The following is a 24,052-nucleotide window of genomic DNA, read 5'->3' on the forward strand; positions in this document are numbered from 1 at the left end:
GATTCCATGTTTTAAAAGCTGTAAGATGGAGCCACCATTTAGAAATTGTACTGTATTGTAAAACTGAGTATCCAGGAAGAGAGTGTGTTTACTGGGAACAGCCACTGACAATGGCCACTTACCTAGTTTGGGATGGGCAGCAGTTGCAACCTGTTGCAGCAGCTCTGCTACTCCCTGAAGCAGCACCATTATGCCTGCAACTGTTGACTTCCTCCCCAGCCGCCACAGAGCATTTTGGGTTCCCTCCTGACCCGATTTTGAGATTTGGCCAGTCCATGGTGGCCTGGGAGGTGGGGCTTTCATTCAGAATCTTAGCACATTCATTCAGGTACTCGGACAGGGACAGAAATTGTGTGAATGTCTGGATGCATGATGACACGGTGATATGTCCATAACAATGTCCTTAGGCTGTTTTGACCATCACAGATCCACCTTCCCAGCCAGTATTGGATAGTTTCTGTATCATGTTGTTCAAGCACCATGCTGCGCACCAGATTGATTTGGGGTGTGTGTGTCAGGATTTTGAACAACAGCATTATACGGAAGCAAGTGCCTGGATTTTTCACCCTTTCCACCCCATCTATCTTTCTGACCAATCCTCCAGTTGCATCAATGTTCCTACTTGGAATCTTGGTCATGTCCAAGTACCGAGGGTAAACCTGGGGCTGTGCTGAGCTGTGATATGGCACCTGATGTATAATACCCTTATATGGCAGTGTATTCTTTGCAAGTGCAACAGCAAGTACTGGATCTTCAGGCAAGAGAGTGTCCTTCTGAACTCTGCACCTGCCACTCACAGGACATTTGTCATAAGTAGTTGACTAGGTTCATGATGATCAGATCGATCATATCTCATAGTGACATCTGCATATTGATGATGAAGCGCTGTTGCATGTTTTCAGTTGTCCAGCTCTCACTCTTGCTACTCCAACTTTTCTTTCAATGATAATCATTGAAGCACCTCTTGTAAGAGCATTGCATTATTACTGGTCCTTTGACTCATCCCATGAACTGTGACTTGACCATGTTGTTGAACTTTTTTTTTTTTTTGGCCCAACGCTTCCAATATGGACTGCCATACGCCCAGGTTTTCCCAGACATTTTAGCCACTTTTCAGAGATTCCACCTGGACGTCATTTTCGAAGGATGAATCCCGGCTATGTCTGGGAAATTCCAGACATATGGCAGCCCTAAGTTTCTTCCAGAAGTTTCTTCATAATCCTGTGCTATTGCTTCCCTTTTTCCACAGCAAAAGCCTCACCTCAGAAATAGGACATGTTTGTGGTCTTTGCATTATTTTATATACTATTGGAAATATATTAGAAATACAGCCTTAATTTATTTTATAAAATTTCCAAATTGCTTGATTGATAAAAACCTCAAAGCAGTTTTAAAAAGATAAAACAGTAAGATAAAATAAAAACACAACTCTACTGTAAAACATTTTAAAAAATAATACGAAAGCAGATTAAAATTCCTTAAACTTTCTAAGCAGCTGGGTAGGCTTGCCTAAATAAGAATGTTTTAAGCAGGCACCAAAAAGAGTTCAGGATCTCAATAGGCAGGGGGTTCCCAAGTGTTTGTGCTGCAACACTCAATGAGGGAAGATTCCAATTTCTAAACTTCCTTTCACACTACATGACAGACTCACTAGTGTGATTTAAATTCAGAATAGGTAAAGGTAACATTATTAAAGATTCTGTTGTGAGAAAATAGTGATAGAAAATGTGACAGAACTGCTAGATTTATAATCAGTAACATTAATGAAATAAACCCAATGCGTGAATGCAGCTGTAGCCAACACAACTCCATCATCTTACAGTGCTAAACCTCAGGAACATAAGAGCTAATTTTTAAATATATATATATATATATATATATATATAAATTAGCTCTTATGTTCTTATATATATTAGGATAGTACAGTACTCCAATTGTTGTTGTTTAGTCGTTTAGTCGTGTCCGACTCTTCGTGACCCCATGGACCAGAGCACACCAGGCACTCCTGTCTTCCACTGCCTCACGCAGTTTGGTGAAACTCATGCTGGTAGCTTCGAGAACACTGTCCCACCATCTCGTCCTCCAATTAGACTAAGAAAAATAACAAAATGGCTATTTATTATTGTATGTTGTAAAATCTGTTGTCATTATTTGAAACCCAATTTGATTATACACCTATGTACACACAAACAGAAACACCTTGCCTCATGAATGGGCCGGCCCTGATGCCAGGTGTGATCCTGGCTCCTTTGGCATCCTCCAACAGTGAGTTACGGCTCCTTCTCCAAAAATCTCATCTGTGACATAGCTTGTGATGGCTTATTCACATGATTCATCCACGTACCAGAGTAATCAACAAGCAATTTGTCTCTTGAATGCAATTTACAGTGGTACCTCAGGTTAAGAACTTAATTTGTTCTGGAGGTCCATTCTTAACCTGAAACTGTTCTTAACCTGACGTACCACTTTAGCTAATGGGGCCTCCTGCCGCTGCAGCGCTATTTCTGTTCTCATCCTGAAGCAAAGTTCTTAACTCAAGGTACTATTTCTGGGTTAGCGGAGTATGTAACCTGAAGCGCCTGTAACCTGAAGCGTCTGTAACCCAAGGTACCACTGTATACAACATGACGTGTGTGTCACTCATCACTTGTTCTCCTTGCCTTTCGCATTATTCTGTCTTGTCCCCATTGTCAGAGCAATTTTAGTGGCAGGGTGTGATCTCCTTCTGCTTTTACTGTCTAGCGTCACAGACATTGATGCTGCTGCAGTATCAATTCCAGATTTTATCATTCTAGAGAAACAACTCTTTAAATAATAGAACCTATTGCTTTGAATATCTCCTATCTAATTCAGATTGGCAAAGAGAGAAATATTAAAAGTAAAAATGCCCCAAAAATGAATTATTGAGAACATGGAAAGCATTACATTTTTGTGTGTGCAAAGGATTCACTAGCTAAAGTTTATGGGTTGTAAACTGTCTGCATAAAACTTCGTGGAGGGGTTTTCTCTCCCTCCAGTTAGTCTAGATTGGCAGGGCAAACAAAGGTGCTCCCCCTGCAGACAGACGATGCTGCTTTCCGAGATGCTCTTGTTAATGGCCTGCCGTGTTTGGGTCTCTCTCTCTCTCTCTCTCTCTCTCTCTCTCTCTCTCTCTCCTTGGCCACAAACCCACAGCCATAACACAAAGCAGGCCTTATTTTTTGCAACCTAAAGGGACATGTTGATTATTTATATATTTTGCTTTATGGGCCACCACCATGGTCAAGGGCTGAACCAAGCTGTGAAAACACCTTTTATTCCATTAAAAAATTACATCTCCCACTGTCTAAACATAAGTTTAATAAGCTTCTCTCTGTCCATGTTTTATTACTGTCACTTTGACTGCCTTAAGTCTATCACCAGGTGCTTTTTAAAAGCAGCACTCTGGAGCAACTTGAGGAATAAAACATTGCTTTGGTATCTCTGGATCTTGTAATTTTCCAGTTAAAAAACCCAGACTATTTCTAAGAACTGTAATGAAAGGTATTTACAACACAGTTTTGTGTTCCAGGTTTTAGCTTGTTTTGCAGAACAATTCTGTTGCATGAATAAGGGAGGATGTAAAATACATTTGTCTGTGTTGTTGACACATTCCTCATTGTTAGAGAGAAGTTTTACATTCACTAGCTCAATGCCATCCACATGGTGAGGTTAAAGTGAGCAGCCCACTGTATGCATGTGGGCCCTTGGGGCAATCTAGAACTCTGCATGATCTGGGTTCTAGCTTACATAGGTAGCCTATGTGTGTACAGCAGGCCTCCCACTTCAGAACTTCAGCCCCAATGCACAGGGGTTGGTACAGCCAGACATTGGGTTGTTTCTTGAATTTGAGGGTTCAAGTTTCAACAAGCAGAACTGAAGTGCTTCCTTTTCCATTTTTACAGTGTGAACTGCAAATGTAGTATATTAACTGATTAGACCTTGCTGGAAAATAACTGTCACTTTACAGACAAAATGGAGAGTCTTGAGTCATCGTGATCATGTGGGAAATAAAATGGAGATAAATGGTGCTCTCTGGCAACAACATGGTATAATCATCTCATACATATGCAGCCTCACAGATGCACATGTAATGTGGAATGCTCTACACAGACAATGATAAGCTGCAAGTGGCAGCATTCTATGCATAATAATAAAAAGAAAATTCAATGTGGTGCAAGAGTCTCAACATGTTTTGATCCAGAGCTCTGATTCAAGGGATGAATTTAGGTCTTGCCAAATGTTTATACAAATTTAAACAGCAATTAAAATGTGTCACAACCTCTAATATTGTATGGCATTATTTAATACACAAGCTGCTGTCTTATGTGTAGAATAAACAAGTAAGTACAGGTTGTCTTTTCTCTTTGCTACTTTATCTTTGTGCAACAACACAATATAGGAGGGATTCACCTAACCAGCCCCTGCTCAAGGTCTCCCACTTGTGTAAGGGGGCTTTACTCTCCTCTCCCTGGGTACCCCCTGTGCTGCCTTTATTTATTAAAAATTGACTGGGGGGATTGGGGGAACCCCCAGAACAACATGTGGGTTGGGGTGGGGGGTTGTTGCACCTGGCCAGCTGCAATGCTTTCACAGATGGACGGATTGGAAGAGTGTGACACTGAATCCTACCCTATGGCTTTTCTTAAAGGAATTGAATTAAGCTTATTTTTAATGAACAGAGAAAAATGGGTGAGAAGAACAAAGTGCTTGTTAATTAAGTTAATTAAGCTAAGGTGTTATTAAAGTACATTGATAGTATTATCATGAATGAGACAATAACTAATGCAGACAATACTACACATCATTAGAGCTTGTGTCAAACTGAATGGTTCATATTATTTGTATAAGTGCCAACTTGTCATCTAAAAGTACGTATTTCTTTCTTTTTTGTATGCTATGCTTATGGTGAAGAGCTGTGTTTCAAAACACCATAGACAATTTGAATAAATATTGACTTGCACCATTTCAGATTATTGCTTATGTGATGCTTGATCTATAGGCACCATACCTCTATGTGATATTCCCTTCCACAGCTATCAAGCCTCAAAAGCACATTGACTCTCCTCCATTTTGATAATAATACCAAGAAGATACTCTTATGGAAATCAAAACCACGTTGCCTCTTTTTAAAGTTTAAGAAGAACAACAAGACTCCCCCTAACCAGGCAGGCCTGGTCTGCCAGGAGTGGATAAGAAATGTGCCAAAGGCTACAGGCTCCTGGCACGGGAGCCCTGCTTCATCCCGCTGAGGAGTAATAATTTGACACCTCTGAAACAGCAGGACCTCATACTCTGACAACTGAAGCCTTGTTCTATATCCCCTAAGCCATTCAAACACATTACAAAAAAATCACAGTCAGCAACATCCATGGTGGATTCCCCCCCCCTCCACCTTAGCAGTTCTCTCACCACTCTGATGTGGGCTCAGAGATAGACTCTGTGGTATCACGGTTAAGTTTTTCATTTATTTTTCCATGCTTACGTACACAGAATGAAACACTCCCTTTTAGACGCCAACCCAAATTATTCGAGAATACTTTTGACAGCTGCCAAGTAATTTATAACGATACCTTCTTAACACCTTTTCAAAACAGACCTGACAACCCAGAGGAGAAAGGCTCTTTCCCCACACTTCTATTATATAGAAATGCTGAACCATACCAAGAGGATTTCATTTTAACCAGTGTTCCTCCCGCCCTCCTAGATTCACAGAACGACTTCACAGGACTTCCCCACTTACAAAGCTCCTCAGTTTACTTTAGCTTTCCTCCCACGTCCTGAAGGCCAGCTGATGAGCGGACAAGGCACTTGATACCAGGTGACAAAAAAACCATGTTTCCTGTCACAATGGTTTGTGGGAATGCAAAAATGGAAGGGTGTCTTAAGATGGATCTGATTTGAAAGAGGAGAGAAACCTGATGGACTTGCATGTAGTTCTTCATCTGTGTCCATAATCTAATTTAAACGATAGTTCTTTAAGAGAGCAACATACTATACTGTAGTGCAGGTTTCCTCAACCTCGGCTCTCCAGATGTTTTGAGACTACAATTCCCATCATCCCTGACCACTGGTCCTGCTAGCTAGGGATCATGGGAGTTGTAGGCCAAAAACATCTGGAGGGCCGAGGTTGAGGAAGCCTGCTGTAGTGGGTATTTTCTGTGTCTTTAAAAGACAGCTGAAAAAGGTAAAGAGATCCCTGACCATTGGGTCCAGTCGTGGCCGACTCTGGGGTTGCGGCGCTCAGCTCGCTTTACTGGCCGAGGAAGCCGGCATACAGCTTCTGGGTCATGTGGCCAGCATGACTAAGCTGCTTCTGGCCAACCAGAGCAGCGCACGGAAACACCATTTACCTTCCCGCCAGAGCGGTACCTATTTATCTACTTGCACTTGACATGCTTTTGAACTGCTAGGTGGGCAGGAGCAGGGACTAAGCAACGGGAGCTCACCCCGTTGTGGGGATTCGAACCGCCAACCTTCTGATTGGCAAGTCCTAGGAGGAGTATATGGGAAGAGGGAAGTTTTTGAAACTCACAAGGGCATATTTTAAAAGTCTAAAAGCCTATATTAAGTCTATTTGTAAAAACTACCAATCAGCAGGAGGAGACAACGTTTTAGCCACATGCAACAAAGATGACCTCTTTGTTAGGTCTCACTTGCAGCAGGTGATGTCTGCTTATGGTCTACTTTTACATTACCTCAAAAATAAACAACCAATTCCTTTGGCTGGCTTCCTTCCTTGAACACAGACATGGAACGTTCTGTACAAGGAAGTGCTCACAATAATTTGAAGGGAGCGCTAACGAAGTTACTGGTAACTGATGCATCCATGATATCGTTTGAAAGGGAGGAGACATACAGGAGTTTTTCAGCAATGTGAGAAATAGCAGCACAATACATTTGGAATATCCCACTGATGCAAGTTAAGAAGGAATATATTTTTGCAACATGGATGGGAAACCTATGTAATGTATTGGTATTCATGAGATACAGCAGGAACATATCTTCCAAGAGTTCAAACAACCAGAAGTGTTGTGCTTCTTTGCTGATGACTTCAAGTCAATGCTTATGGGGACATTTTTAGAATGTTATTACCTTTTTAAATTGGATCCTGATTTCCTGCAAAGAAATCTGGATGTGAGGTCTTAGGGAGCGATAGCACCCTAGGAGATGCAGACCTGCACCAAATCTTCATTTCATAGTGTTTCCAAGACACAACTTGGGGAAAACAGCTGTTTCTTGGATGCTTCAGAAGATATTTAAAGAAATAATAATAATAATAATAATAATAATAATAATAATAATAATAATAATAATATAATATTAATATTAATAATAATAATAATAATAATAATAATATAATTTTTTATTTCTACCCCGCCCTCCCTGGCCAGAACCGGGCTCAGGGCGGCTAAAACTAATAAAATTACAATAAAACATAATAGGAAAGGGGGGAGCAGTTAATTAAAATATGGTTTAAAATACAACTTAAAATGCAGCCTCATTTTATTAGTAGCCCATAAATCAAAACCATAAGGGGAGGGAAACAAAAGGGTCAGACTGAGTCCAAACCAAAGGCCAGGTGGAACAGCTGTGTCTTGCAGACCCTGCAGAAAGATGTCAAGCCCTGCAGGGCCCTAGTCTCTTGTGACAGAGAGTTCCACCAAGTTAGGGCCAATACTGAAAAGGCCCTGGCCAATCTAACCACCTTGCAGCTTGGGACCTCCAAAGTGATGTTAGTTGTGGACCTTAAGGTCCTATGGGGGGCATACCAGGAGAGGCGGTCCCATAGGTACGAGGGTCCTAGGCCGCATAGGGCTTTAAAGGTCAAAACCAGTACCTTAAACCTGACCCTGTACTCCACCGGGAGCCAGTGCAGCTGGTATAGCACTGGATGAATGTGATCCTGCGGCAAAGACCCCGTAAGGATCTGAAGATTTATTGCTCAGAGAGATAAAGTCCAGCAGGTTTCCCTGTGCCCAGCATGCATTTCCAGACCTCCGAGCAAAGCAGAGTAAACACACAGCGACCAGGTCCTTGGCTTTCTGTCTTCTGTGCAGCAGTGTGCATAAATCAAGACCTCGCGCAGCTTTACTAAGCTAAAAGCGATTTCATAGAATCATAGAGTTGGAAGAGACCACAAGGGCCATCGAGTCCAGCCGCCTGCCAAGCAGGAAACACGATCAGAGCACTCCTGACATATGGTTGTCAAGCCTCTGCTTAAAGACCTCCAAAGCAGGAGACTCCACCACACTCCTTGGCAGCAAATTCCACTGTCGAACAGCTCTTACTGTCAGGAAGTTCTTCCTAATGTTTAGGTGGAATCTTCTTTCCTGTAGTTTGGAACCGTTGCTCCGTGTCCGCTTCTCTGGAGCAGCAGAAAACAACCTTTCTCCCTCCTCTATGTGACATCCTTTTATATATTTGAACATGGCTATCATATCACCCCTTAACCTCCTCTTCTCCAGGCTAAACATGCCCAGCTCCCTTAGCCGTTCCTCATAAGGCATCGTTTCCAGGCCTTTGACCATTTTGGTTGCCCTTCTCTGGACACGTTCCAGTTTGTCAGTGTCCTTCTTGAATTGTGGTGCCCAGAACTGGACACAGTACTCCAGGTGAGGTCTGACCAGAGCAGAATACAGTGGCACTATTACTTCCCTTGATCTACATGCTATACTCCTATTGATGCAGCCCAGAATTGCATTGGCTTTTTTAGCTGCCGCGTCACACTGTTGGCTCATGTCAAGTTTGTGGTCAACCAAGACTCCTAGATCCTTTTCACATGTACTGCTCTCAAGCCAAGTGTCACCCATTTTGTATTTGTCCCTCTCATTTTTTTTTTGCCCAAGTGCAATACTTTACATTTCTCCCTGTTAAAATTCATCTTGTTTGTTTTTGCCCAGTTCTCTAATCTGTCAAGGTCGTTTTGAAGTGTGATCCTGTCCTCTGGGGTGTTAGCCACCCCTCCCAGTTTGGTGTCATCTGCAAATTTGATCAGGATGCCCTTGAGTCCATCATCCAAGTCGTTGATAAAGATGTTGAATAAGACCGGGCCCAAGACAGAACCCTGTGGCACCCCACTAGTCACTCTTCTCCAGGATGAAGAGGAACCATTGATGAGCACCCTTTGGGTTCGGTCAGTCAGCCAGTTACAAATCCACTGAGTGGTAGCATAGTCAAGACCGCATTTTACCAGCTTCTTTACAAGAATATCATGGGGCACCTTGTCAAATGCCTTGCTGAAATCAAGGTAGGCTATATCCACTGCATTCCCTTCATCTACCAGGCTTGTAATTCTGTCAAAAAACGAGATCAGGTTAGTCTGACATGACTTATTTTTCAGAAATCCATGCTGACTATTGGTAATCACAGCATTCCTTTCTAGGTGTCCACAGACTGTTTGCTTAATGATCTGCTCCAGAATCTTCCCTGGTAGTGATGTCAGACTGACTGGGCGGTAATTATTTGGGTCCTCTCTTTTCCCCTTTTTGAAAATAGGGACAACATTTGCCCTCCTCCAATCTGCCGGGACTTTGCCTGTTCTCCAGGAATTCTCAAAGATGACTGTCAGTGGTTCTGAGATCACATCTGCCATTTATTTTACAGCAGCATAGATCAGCCATTGTCTAACACACAAAGCATGTCTACATCGGACAAAAGCGAAACTAGACTGAAACAAAGAAAAACAGACCCCGGAAATGACACAGGGTCCCTCCACCCCACAGCAGGGCAGGACGCACACTCTGAGCTGTTTAACCCTGTAAGCTCAGGTTCTCCTCACAAAGGAATCTCACCGTTGCATTCTGCACCCGCTGGAGTTTCTGGGTCAGCTTCACGGCCAGCCCCACGTAGAGCGAGTTACAATAATCAAGCCTGGAGGTGACCGTCGCATGGATCATCGTGGCCAGACCAGGGTGAGAAAGGTAAGGGACCAACTGCTTGAAATGGCAGAGATGGAAAAATGCCACCTTTGCTGTGGCTGCAACCTGCGCCTCCATGGAAAGGGAGGCTTCAAAGGTTACACCCAAGCTCTTGACAGAAGGCGCTGGCACTAATTTGAGCCCCCACAAGAGATTTGAGTTGGCCCCCCAACCCCATGTCGTCCCAACCCAACCAAAGGACCTGTCTTTGAAGGATTTAACTTCAACCGGCTCCCATGCAGCCACAGTTTCCAAGCATCTGGTCAGTGTGTCCAGGCCGAGTCAGGGCGGCCGTCCATCAAGAGATAAAGCTGGGTGTCATCAGCATATTGATGACAACCCAGCCCAAACCCCCAGACAATCTGGGCAAGATACTGAAGATACTGAAAAGCATCGGGGAAAGGATTGCGCCCAGTGGGACTCCACACACCAAGGAGTGCCGCGGAGACAACTCCCTCCCTAGCGCCACTCTCTGTCCCCGACCTGAGATAAAGGAGCGCAGCCATTGTTGGACTGTGCCCTGAATCCCCATATCAGCAAGGCAGTGGTCCAAAAGTTCGTGATCGACCATATCGAAGGCTGCTGACATGTAAATGCATGATCTCTAAATCTCTAGACAAAAGGGACAAATTGTTGCTTTAGATATGCTATTAAAGTTAAAATGGAATGTAACCAAGTTTTTGGAAAGGAAGAGATGTGTGGAAAAATGCTAAATGTCATCTCAGTATGTAAACCAAAATAGTAGTTTTTAAAGGGGGAAATGACTTCACTTCCCAGCTAATAATTTCATTAAAAGATGCAAACTTGTCAAAAGTTCTAGATTCCTTCATAGAGAAAATCGGTTTTTAAAAACCACACAGACTTTGTTTTCCTTTCTGACTGCTAACAGTTCAAAAGCAGAATTTACATCAAATGATATTATATTTTTGCCTAACTTGGCCTATTTGCAAACTTTCTGTTTTAATTATTACAGATGTGGCAAAAATAGGAAAATAACTGGAGAACTTGAAAGTGAGTGCCCTCTACTTCTGTGCCCCATCATGCCTTGCATGATCATAGAATCATAGAATCTATGGAAGGGACCCTGGCGGTTAACTATCTCATTTAAAGCATTCATGACAGATGGTACTTTGTACTGAGCTGAATCCTAGAACAATAGGACCCAGAATGTAGCAGTCTGATTGGTCCACAGGAGCCACCAAATCCAGCTCCAGGTGGAAGTGAATCAGCAACCTGATTGGCCTGCAGGAGCAGCCTGGAATTAGCCAATCACGTGGGGCCCATTGTGTATATAATGTATATATAGCAGACGTTTTGGGGAAAGTTTCATTCATTGCTACTATGAGCTGAATAAAGAGCATGAAATTCACACTTGACTCCGAGTATATTTCAGATGGCCACCCATCTGGTACTATCCTACAGAACAGGAGAAAACAAACTTGCTCCATCTTCCATGTGGCAGTGCATTAAATACTTGAAGATGCCTATCATTAGCTCCTCTCAGTCTCTTCTTTTCCAGGCTAAACATACCCAGCTCCTTCAACTGTATCCAGATCCTTGATCATCTTGATTGCCCTCCGCTGCACATGTTCCATCTTGACAATATCCTTCTTAAATTGCAGCACCCAGAACTGGACACAGAATTCCAGGTGTGGCCTGACCAAGGCAGAATACAGTGGTACTATGACTTCCCTTGATCTGGACACTATACTTCTGTTGATGCAGCCTAGAATAGCATTAGTTTTTTTGTAGATGCATCATATTGTTGACTCATGTTAATCTTGTGGTCCACTAAGGTCCCTAGATCTTTTTCACATGAACAACTAGTAAACCAGATGTCTCCTGTCTTGTATTTCTGCAGCTGGTGCAGAACCTGACATCCGTCTCAACTGAAGATCATCTTGTCAGTTCTCCAATCTGTTAAGGTCATATTGAATCCTGATTCTGTCTTCTGCGGCATCAGCTACCCCTTCCAGTTTGGTATTGTCTGCAAATTTGATGTGCATTCCCTCAGTTCCTTCATCCCAGTTATTTATAAAAACTTTGAAAAACAACAGGTCTCACCCTGTGTCATTTTTTTCCGGGTAACGAGGAACCATTAATGAGTACTCTTTGAGTTTGGTCAGTCAGCTACAAATCTACCTAACAGTTAGCTCATTCAATCCACATTTTACCAACTTCTTCACATGAATATCATGGGGGACTTTGTCAAAAGCCTTACTGAAATCACAATACACTATGTCCACAGCAGGCACGTCCAAAGTCTGGCCCAGGGGCCAGATGTGGCCTGCCAGTGAGTTTAATCCAGCCCCACCGGCAGTTTCTTTCCTGGGTGTGGGCGTGGTCGGCGGTTCCACTGGGCAGTTATTCACTGTGGCTTGCTAACCTGCCCACCGGTCGGCTCTCACAGCTGCTCACTGTGCGGCTCTGGGAGCCAGCCATTCGTTGCGTCACGCATGTGCCTTGCTCTTTACCCTGGTCGTTGGCCAGCTCACACATGCACCCTGTGTGTGGGTCGAGAACCCGTCCAGCTGTCGTCCTGCATATGCGCCCTCCTTTCTATCCCTGTTGGTTGCCTGCTCACACTAAATAAATAAATAAATAAAATTTATTTGTATCCCGCTTTCCCCAGCGAAAGCCAGGCTCAGAGTGGCTAACATCATATAAATAAGACAATATGCATAATACAATATACAATATACAATATGCAAATAAAATAACATTCAACATTCATTAAAACAATATAGAATAATATTAAATATCAGCATTTCAAAATTAAACAGAAATCCACCCAACAGTTACAATAAGTACCGTATTTTTCGCTCTATAACACGCACCCGACCATAACACGCACGTAGTTTTTAGAGGAGGAAAATCCGTAGGCATGCCACCCGTAGGCATTTCCTCCATAACACACACAGACATTTCCCCTTACTTTCTAGGAGGAAAAAAGTGAGTGTTATGGTGCAAAAAATACGGTAATTTCTAAACTCCAATCAATAAAACAACAACAACAACAATAATAATAATACTAATAAATTTTATTTATATCCCGCCCTCCCCAGCCGAAGCCGGGCTCAGGGCGGCTAACAACAATAAAACAGTATAAAAGTATAGCATAAACAACACTCTAAAATCATTCATTATAAAATTAATTAATTCAGGCCACTGGCAACCATTGGGCCAGAGCTCCGCGAAGATTGCCGAGGGAGGGAGTCAGGCTGTGCCCTGGCCAAAGGCTTGGTGGAACAGCTCTGTCTTGCAGGCCCTGCGGAAAGATGTCAAGTCCCGCAGGGCCCTGGTCTCTTGTGACAGAGTGTTCCACCAGATCGGAGCCACAGCCGAAAAAGCCCTGGCTCTAGTTGAGGCCAGCCTAACTTCTCTGTGGCCTGGGACCTTCAAGATGTTTTTATTTGAAGACCGTAAGTTCCTCTGTGGGGCATACCAGGAGAGGCGGTCCCGTAGGTACGAGGGTCCTAGGCCGTATAGGGCTTTAAAGGTTAAAACCAGCACCTTAAACCTGATCCTGTACTCCACCGGGAGCCAGTGCAGCTGGTGTAGCACCGAGTGAATGTGATCTCGCAGCGAAGACCTCGTAAGGAGTCTCGCTGCAGCATTCTGCACCCGCTGGAGTTTCTGGGTCAGTCTCAAGGGCAGCCCCACATAGAGCGAGTTACAATAATCCAGTCTGGAGGTGACCGTCGCGTGGATCACAGTGGCTAGGTCAGGGCGAGAGAGGTAAGGAGCCAACTGCTAGCTTGGCGGAGATGGAAAAATGCTGCCTTTGTTATAGCTGCAATCTGCGCCTCCATGGAAAGGGGGGTGTCGAAGATTACACCCAAACCCTTAACGGATGGTGCTGGCACTAATTGCACCCCCGCAAGAGATGGGAGTTGCCCCCCCAATCCCATATCGCCCCGTCCTAGCCACAGGACCTCTGTCTTCGAAGGATTTAGCTTCAACCGGCTCCCACGTAACCATCCAGCCACAGCTTCCAAACATCTGGTCAGTGTGTCTGGGGCCGAGTCAGGATGGCCATCCATCAACAGATAGAGTTGGGTGTCATCAGCATACTGATGGCAACCCAGCCCAAAACTCCGAACAAGCTGGGTGAGGGGCGCATAAAGGTGTTGAAAAGCATCGGGGAGAGTATCGCACCCTGAGGTACTCCACACACCAAGGAGTGGCGCGATGACAATTCCCCCCCAAGCGCCACCCTCTGTCCCCGACCAGAGAGAAACGAGCGCAGCCATTGAAAGACTGTGCCCTGGATCCCCACGTTGGCAAGGCGGTGGTCCAGAAGTTCGTGATCGACCATGTCGAAAGCTGCTGACAGATCTAGAAGAATCAGCAGCCCCGACCAGCCTCAATCCAACTGTCTACGAAGATCATCTGTTAGGGCGACCAGAGCCGTCTCGGTCCCATGACCAGCACGGAAGCCGGACTGGAATGGATCCAGAGCCAATGTTTCATCCAGAAACCTACCAAGCTGTTCAGCAACCGCTCTCTCAATCACCTTACCCAGGAATGGAAGATTCGAAACCGGGCGGTAATTGGATAGATCTAAAGGATCTAATGATGTTTTCTTTAAGAGCAGGCGCACCACTGCCTCCTTCAGTTCCCCTGGGAATGTCCCCGTGCCAAGGGACAAATTGATGATATCCCCCAGGAGGGCCCGCACCTCGTCTGGACACGCTCTAATCAGCCAAGACGGGCACGGGTCAAGAGGACAGGTGGTGGGCTTTCCAGCTCGGAGTCTGTCCACATCGGCTGGGGATATCCGGTCGAAGTGGTCCAATACTGGACCCGAGGACAGTCGAGGGGCCTCCAGTTCCTTTATTGTATCCAAATTGGCAGGGAGGTCATGGCGGAGCAACAAGACCTTCTCTGCAAAAAAGCTCGCAAATGCCTCACAGCTAAGTGTCAAATTGTTATTTAAATTTGGCTGTCCCTCAAGGGACGTTAAAGACCTGATTATACTAAATAATTGCGCTGGGTGAGAGCTAGCGGATGCAATGGAGGCCGAGAAGTATGACTTCTTAGCAGCCTTCACCGCCATCTCGTAGGTTTTCATAAAAGCCCTATAAGATGTTCTTGAGGCTCCGTCACGGGCACCCCGCCATACTCGCTCTAGCCGTCTGAGGTCCCGCTTCATTTTCTGGAGCTCCTCAGTAAACCAGGGAGCCCGCTTTCTGCGGGGTCGCAGAGGGCGCTTAGGTGCGATCTCATCGATGGCTGCTAGGAGCTGGGTATTCCAGCCCTCAACAAGCTCAGTCAATGAGTCGCCAGGGGGAGAAAGGTCCCGCAAGGCTTGGCGGAATCTATCAGGGTCCATCAGCCTCTGCGGGCGAGCCCAAATTGGCTTGCCACCTAAGCAGGGTGGGGGCAGAAAGTCAATCCTGGCTTTCAGAGCGTAGTGATCAGACCATGGCACCTTCATCGAAGGAGACATGATCACATCTATACCTATGCCAAAGATCAAATCCAGCGTGTGGCCTGCTTGATGTGTGGGGCCCGAAACAAACTGGGAGAGCCCTAGTGTCGCCATGGAAGACACCAGGTCCAGAGCCTGTGAGGAGGGAGTGGCATCAGCATGGATGTTAAAGTCCCCCAATACCAATAGGTTAGGGAACTTCAAGGCCCAGCTGGCCACCTCCTCCAATAGGCCTGACAGGGTGGCCTTCTCTCCCTCTGTGCTGCCTGCAATCCAATAGCCAAAAGGTATTCTTTGACTAATCCTTAAAAAAGGTCTGGGGGGGGGGAATCCTAAAAAACTTCAATCAATCCTAAAAAAAGGTCAACAACTTTGGTTGGACCTCACGCATGCTCACTTCATCAAATCTGGCCCTCTTTGAAAAAAGTTTGGACACCCCTGGTCAACCAAGCTTGTACCTGTACCTCCATCAAAAAAAGAAAAGAAATGAGATGAATTTGGCATGACTTAATTTTGAGAAACCCATGCTAACAATGTTATCCTTTTATTATCCTTGTTTTGAGCACATTATTTTATTGGTTAGTTTTATTGCTTCCATAGATGCATAGATGTCTGCTAGAAGACATCTCCCAGGGCCAGCCCAAGACATCTTGGCTCCTGAGGCAGACCCCAAAATCACACACTGCTCCCTGCCGTGGGTAAAGAAAGAGCTACATCAGAAACAAGGGGGAAGAAGGATTAGCTTGGGATCCGCTGCCCTGGTAGATCCTATTGCTTGAAGCAGTTGCCTCACCTTGCCTCACAGGTAGGCTGGCCCTGCCATCTTCTTTAATGAACGATTACTGAGCAAGGTCAAAAGAATTTATTGTTGTGAAAGGATTGACTAAGGGCATTGTGAGTGTAATTTAAGAACTAATTAATTAAGCCAGGTTTTAATGTGACTCAATCAGTAAATCAGTCAATTTTTGGAATGAGGAATGGTGAGTGATTTCTCTGTTTTGAAAGATCTTGACATCTCCAGGGGAGGGCCTGCTTCTATTCTGGGGAAAGTTAATTTTCCTAGTCTCATAGGGAAAATATCTTGTCACCTGGAAAACATGATGTCTCTTGTTGGCTGTAATTCTACCATGTCAAGAGCTGGGTAGACAGTAGTTTCATAAGCCTTATAGACCCCTGTTGCATCATGCACAAGACATCACAGAGATATTCAAGGATTCCAGTTTGTGCTTTTAAGTGAAGTTGGCTGATTAGCATTTCTTACACCAAAAAGTGGATCAGAATGCAGTTGTTCTTTAATCTTCAAGATCCAACTTTTGTAATACACTTCTTGAATCAAAAAATGTCCCAAAAATTGTGCATGAAATGTGTATCTTAGGTTAAAGGGCTTACTAAAACCCATATTTTTAGAATAAAATGCACACAAACCAAACGTGCATTTTGTGAAAAAAGTGTTAAAAAATAATCCACATTTTTGTGCAGGGTTTTTGATTTTTTACAAAATAATACTGATTGATGCAGAAATAAGATGGAACAGTAGCATGGGGCGGGGCGGGGGTTCTCCTGAATCCACAAACATTTCCCTCTGATGGCCCCTCCTGCAGTCCCTAAACTAGCCTGTTTTCTAGAGATGCAATGGATGACACCAGTACATTATTGATGTGGGGCATAGATCACTGCCTTGCCATGGCGAAGGGGCTTGAATAACTCAGAGAAGCTATGAACTATGCCAAGCAGGGCACCCAAGATGAACAGGTCATAGTGGAGAGTTTTGACCAAACGTGATCCACCTGGAGGAGGAACCGGCAAGCCACTCCAGTATCCCTACCAAGAAAACTCCATGAACAAAGACAACAGACATATAAAAGTTATGATGCTGGAAGATGAGCCCCTCAGGTCGGTAGGTGTCCAACATGCTACTGAGGAAGAGCGGAGGACAAGTACAAGTGGATTCAGAGCTGATGAAGCGGCTGGGCCAAAGCCGAAAGGACGCTCAGTTGCGGATATGCCTGGAAGCAAAAGGAAAGTCCAATGCTATAAAGAAAATATTGCATAGGAACCTGGAATGTAAGAACCATGAACCTTGGTAAGTTGGATGTGGTCAAAAATGAGATGACAAGAATAAATATTGACATCCTGGGCATCAGTGAACTAGAATGGGCGAATTCAGTTCGGATGACCATCATATCTACTACTGTGGGCAAGAATCCCGTAAAAGAAATGGAGTGGCCCTCATAGTCAACAAAAGAGTGGCGAGAGCTGTACTGGGATGCAATCTCAAAAATGATAGAATGATCTCGATACGAATCCAAAGCAGACCGTTTAAAATCACGGTAATCCAAGTTTGTGCACCAACTACTGGTGCTGAAGAAACTGAAATTGACCAATTCTATGAAGACCTTATAGAAGTGACACCAAAGAAGGATGTTCTTCTCATTATAGGGGATTGGAATGCTAAAGTAGGGAATCAAGAGATAAAAGGAACAACTGGCAAGTTTAGCCTTGGAGATCAAAACGAAGCAGGGCAAAGGCTAATAGAGTTCTGTCAAGAGAACAAGCTGGTCATCACAAACACGCTTTTCCAACAACACAAGATGGGCAGCATCGAAATCAGATTGATTATATTCTCTGTAGCCAAAGATGGAGAAGCTCTATACAGTCAGCAAAAACAAGACCTGGAGCTGACTGTGGCTCAGATCATCAGCTTCTTATAGCTAAATTCAAGCTTAAACTGAAGAAAGTAGGAAAAACCACTGGGCCGGTAAGATACAATCTAAACCAAATCCCTTATGAATACACAGTGGAAGTGAGGAAGGATTTAGATTTGCTGGACAGAGTGCCTGAAGGTTTAAGGATTTAGATTTGCTGGACAGAGTGCCTGAAGAACTATGGGTGGAGGCTCGCAACATTATATAGGAGGCAGCAAAGAAAACCATCCCAGTGAAAAGGAAATGCAAGAAAGCAAAGTGGCTGTCCAACGAGGCCTTACAAATAGCGGAGGAGAGAAGGCAAGCAAAATGCGAGGGAGACAGTGAAAGATACAGGAAATTGAATGCAGATTTCCAAAAAATAGCAAGGAGAGACAAGAAGGCCTTCTTAAATGAGCAATGCAAAGGAATAGAGGAAAACAACAGAATGGGAAGAACCAGAGATCTGTTCAAGAAAATTGGAGATATGAAAGGAACATTTCGTACAAAGATTGCCATAATAAAGGACAAAAGTGGTAAGGACCTAACAGAAGCAGAAGACATCAAGAAGAGGTGGCAAGAATACACAGAGGAATTATACCAGAAAGATATGGATGGCTCGTACACCCCAGGTAGTGTGGTTACTGACCTTGAGCCAGACATCCTGAAGAGTGAAGTCAAATTAGAAAGCACTGCTAATAACAAGGCCAGTGAAAGTGATGGTATTCCAGCTGAACTATTTAAAATTTTAAAAGATGATGCTGTTAAGGTGCTACACTCAATATGCCAGCAACTTTGGAAAACTCAGCAGTGGCTAGAGGATTGGAGAAGATCAGTCTACATCCCAATCCTAAAGAAGGGCAGTGCCAAAGAATCCTCCAACTACCGCACAATTGCACTCATTTCACACACTAGCAAGGTTATGCTTAAAATTCTACAAGGTAGGCTCAAGCAGTATGTGGACCAAGAACTCCCAGAAGTGCAAGCTGGATTTAGAAGAGGCAGAGGAACCAGAGACCAAATTGCAAACATGCGCTGGATTATGGAGAAAGCTAGAGAGTTCCAGAAAGACATCTACTTCTGCTTCATTGACTATGCAAAAGCCTTTGACTGTGTTGACCATAGCAAACTATGGCAAGTTCTTAAAGAAATGGGAGTGCCTGATCACCTCATCTGTCTGCTGAGAAATCTCTATGTGGGACAAGAAGCTACAGTTAGAACTGGATATGGAACAACTGATTGGTTCAAAATTGGGAAAGGAGTACTACAAGGCTGTATATTGTCTCCCTGGTTATTTAACTTGTATGCAGAATTCATCATGCGAAAGGCTGGGCTGGATGAATCCCTAGCCGGAATTAAGATTGTTGGAAGAAATATCAACAACCTCAGATATGCAGATGACACAACCTTGATGGCAGAAAGTGAGGAGGAATTAAAGAATCTTTTATTGAGGGTGAAAGAGGAAAGCGCAAAATATGGTCTGAAGCTCAACATCAAAAAAACCAAGATCATGACCACTGATCCCATCACCTCCTGGCAAATAGAAGGGGGAGAAATGGAGGCAGTGAGAGATTTCACTTTCTTGGGCTCCATGATCACTGCAGATGGTGACAGCAGTCACGAAATTAAAAGATGCCTTCTTCTTGGGAGAAAAGCAATGACAAACCTAGACAGCATCTTAAAAAGCAGAGACATCACCTTGCCAACAAAAGTCCGTATAGTAAAAGCTATGGTTTTCCCAGTAGTGATGTATGGAAGTGAGAGCTGGACCATAAAGAAGGCTGATCGCCGAAGAATTGATGCTTTTGAATTATGGTGCTGGAGGAGACTCTTGAGAGTCCCATGGACTGCAAGAAGATCAAACCTCTCCATTCTTAAGGAAATCAACCCTGAGTGCTCACTGGAAGGACAGATCGTGAAACTGAGGCTGCAGTACTTTGGCCACCTCATGAGAAGAGAAGACTCCCTGGAAAAGACCCTGATGTTGGGAAAGATGGAGGGCACAAGAAGGGGACGACAGAGGACGAGATGGTTGGATAGTGTTCTTGAAGCTACCAGCATGAGTTTGATTAAACTGCGGGAGGCAGTAGAAGACAGAAGTGCCTGGCGTGCTCTGGTCCATGGGGTCACGAAGAGTCGGACACGACTAAATAACAACAACATAGAATCATAGAACTGTAGAATTGCAAGAGTCATCTAGTCCAACCCCCTGCAATGCAGGAATCTCAACTAACGCATCCATTACAGATGTCTATCCAGCCACTGCTTAAAAACCTCCAACGAAGGAGAGTCCATCACCTTCCAAGGGAGACTGTTCCATTGTCAAACAGCTCCTGCCATCAGAAAGTTCTTCCAGAAGTTTAGTTGGAATCTCTTTTTTTGTAATTTGAATCCATTGGTTTGGGTCATACCCTCCAGAGCAGGAGAAAGCAAGCTTGCTCCACCTTCCATGTGACATTCAACTTACCGTACACATGTTATGTGGAATTGGGAGGGGGGGCACTATCTTTTCCTTCACCCCAGGCATCAAGATGTCTTGGAACAGCTCTGCTTGCAAATGAACACGCAAATGAACAACATGGACTGTAAACAGACTGCTCTGTCCAGCATCCAGTATCACCAATGACTGAGACCTTCAGAGAAATATCAACCTCCCCTCCTATGTCTCATCACCTCTTCTTCATGTTGTTCCTTTCCCTCTGCCTTCTCCACTTTCTTTCCATCTTCCCCACCACTTCCATACTTTTGATTCCCTATCAAAGTTCTATTAAAATGTTTCTGGATGTAATGTTTGGACATAATATATATGTACACATATATAGGTCTTCTTCCACTCAAGTGTAAGCAAAGAAGCAGGACTGGCTCTACTGTTAGGCAGAGTGAGACAGTCACCTTAGGCAGCAGATGCTAAGGCTGGGGCAGTGATAGCAGCTGTCCAGGCACTTTCTCAGAGCCCCTTGGGCACTCCCATTCTCAGCAATCAGAGTGGGGAGGGCAGCTTATTGATGTCACGGGATGGCTGCCTGCCCCACAGTCTTCCAACACCTAGCCAGTATTTCAAAAAAGGAGGGGAAGAAAGATCCCTCCAAACAAATAAACCTATGTGAAAATTCCAGAAAGGCAGCAAGCTGCTTAGTAAGCAGGCTGTTTACTTTTGTTGTTGTTCTTAAAACCACTTTTAAGTGTCAGCATGTAGATGTTATAGGTGAAAAACACAAAGTAGGCTAAAAGGGCACCTAAATATGTAAACGCCTTGCAGAAAGCGAGTGAAGAGAGCAGGCCAAGGAAACGCCTACTGTAGAAGTGCTCACAAAGTCTATATGCCTTCTCCAACTTGGTGCCCCCCAGATGTTTTGGAGTATATGTCTCTTCATCAGTCCCAACCCAGAGTGATTGTTATCATACATATTAATACCTGCAATGTTTTGTTAGAAGTGACTGGGCAACTTGTGAAAGGAGGACACCCCAAATTCAGGACACCTGTACCAAAATGCCCTTTCTCATGTCAGCATGTATCTAATTTCAGGATGAAGAATACTGTCAAAAGGTCATCAGAAAAGTGCGAAAGCCCTTGGCCAGCACACACAAATTGGTTCAGTTAATCTCTTAAACTTAGATTCTAGGGAGGTTTGTTGGAGGAATCTGTTGAAAGAAAAATACCAAGAGCATTTCCTTCTATGCTCCAATTTGCCTCTCTCCTCCCACCACATCACAGCACAAATTCTTGTTATAAATGTTTTTCACTTTAGCTCACCACAATGAACTTCTTTTAATTTTAAATCACACATTATATATTACTTTGCAATGTACATTGTTTACATATTCATTGATACTTAGCTGCCATTGTTCCAACAGGTGCCTGAGGCAGTCTATATGTAAGGCTATAATCCTAACCATGTTTACTCAGACATAAACTACACTAAAGGTGGGACTTACTCCTAGGTAAATAGGGTTAGGGTTACAGCTTAGTTCCTACAGTGTATGTTAATATCAGGTGGAAAACATTTTACTATTGTTTTTTCCACACATAAGTAAGTGATATCTTTGGTCACCTGTAGATTATACCTGTGCTCCTCAGTTAAAGGCCAGGCTCTTCATCAAAGTGGAGAGAAGCACCTGCATTTCTGTCTGTTTTAACTGAGGGAAGTCCTAGGACTTTCTAACATCAGCTTCAAACAAATACTTTAGGTTGTTTACTGTCCAAATGGATTCCCTCCCTCATCTTCTTCAGAAGCTTCAGTAAATACAAGTTTCTTTACATGGAAACCACTTAACGTGAAAGGCTGTGAAGCTGTCAATAAATTGTAAGATACACTAAAAAATAGCTTATTTTTTGTTCTAAGCTTGCCATCACCCAGATGCTTAACATTTGGGGCTGAGAAAGAAAGAGTGGGGAATAGGAAGGAGGGGGAAGTAGAGGGACCTGACCCCCTGTGACCATGACTTTCTCGAAGAGGGCTGTTTTTGAGGTAGCAATGGCTTATCTAAAAGTGTATGTTTAGTATTTGCCACCCTTCAGTGCCAGCACGTCTCTCTTCAGAGTGTGGTTCATAAGTCACTGGAAGAAACCGCCTGCTGTTAAGACTTAACATTCTTTGAGTAAGCCTCCTCTCCAACTGGAGAGGGTAGTTACTGAATTTTTCCAAATAAATAAAGCAAACAAGTTACTTCAGGAAGAAAATCACAGCTATATGATTTATGATAGTGAGTTGGTCTGCTGAGCAGAGAATGAACCCAGTGAATCAGCTGTCACAGGCCACCCATCGTGGTCTGTGTTGCCTCCGATGCCTTCCCTCACTCTAAGTGGTACACAGCCACCAGCAGTTTAGGCCTGTCCTGGTTTTAACTAATGTGGGCAGATTTTTACTAGTTCCACTAATTTGCAGCTTACCTCTGAGCTCCAAAATGGACTGATATTAATGAGAGAATATAGGGATCCTATTTACAGCCTTCTGGCACAGAGAAATTCAAAAAGGTGCCTCCAAAATCAATGTTTGCTTTGCTGAGGGCCTCCTTAGGTGTACATTGGAAACAATTCCATTGATCTGACACAATTAAGTCATCCTGAAATCAGGTTTGCTAGCCAGTAGTAGTTTGTGGTCCAGAATCAACAGCCTAGTGGTGTTGAGCAATACCAGACACCCCCAAGACAAAAGGGGATGGAAAATGCTGTGTGCGACATAGCAACTGATGAATGATGGCTAGAGATTATATAATGGGGCAAATGGATTGCTTGTCCCCTTTGTGAACCTGTGACCCAACTCATCATCTGGTAACCTTAAATTCATGAGTATTTTTGGAGACCTGTTTTCCCCCTGCCAAAACCCAGAAAGTGTTATGCACTGCATCCACAGTCGCATAGCAACTGATTTTATGTTGAATTAACTCCTCTTATTGGATTTTCCCCAGACTGAGTAAATCTGAATTTACTGTGGCAAAAGTGCAGATGTCATGTGGACAGGAGTGAAAAGAAATGGGACATGTGGAAGTACAAATCCCTATTAAACTCCAATGTGGGTCAGCCACCATTTTGGTGGATGGATGACTGTGGCTTACCACCATCTTACTGCCTCAACCATTACTGTGACTGTAGAAAGAGCAGTTCCCATGTCAAAGCAGATAATGCATGAATTTGCCTTAAGTTGTAGAAATTACTAGGAATTATTACAATTACTAGGAATGATCTTCTTTGGTAGTGAATAGCTGGGGCTCCCAAAGCAGAAGTGCTGAGGTAAAATAGGACTGATTTCTTTTGGTTAGTACTGTACTATTCTGTACTTCTGTGATTGACCTGTTTTTAAGAAGTCATACCCTCCAAATTCTTGCAAATAATAATAGGGAATCATCTATATTTCCCTCATTATTTTACAGTCTTCCTCTGCATATATTGCTGAGGCGTCCTATGCCCATCATTTGTATGCTAGATGCATTTGTTTACTCTTATAGCTTGTCCTGCTCTTTTAAAAGCTTACAAGACATTTGACACTTAGGTTGAA

General features: G+C 43.8%; 1 protein-coding gene across 1 annotated transcript in view; it reads right to left on the reverse strand.

Annotated features, from left to right (window-relative positions):
- Positions 1-1,932: 1,932 nt before the first annotated feature.
- CCDC91 (coiled-coil domain containing 91) overlaps positions 1,933-24,052 on the reverse strand; it is a 181,601-nt gene continuing 159,481 nt past the window's right edge. Inside the window, exon 16 of the mRNA XM_083503362.1 lies at positions 1,933-2,091. The gene's annotated coding sequence lies outside the window, so the exon portion shown is untranslated. The remainder of the gene's footprint in view (positions 2,092-24,052) is intronic.

The sequence above is a fragment of the Podarcis liolepis genome, assembly GCF_965112155.1.
Source record: "Podarcis liolepis genome assembly, chromosome: 5".
Lineage (NCBI taxonomy): Eukaryota > Metazoa > Chordata > Lepidosauria > Squamata > Lacertidae > Podarcis > Podarcis liolepis.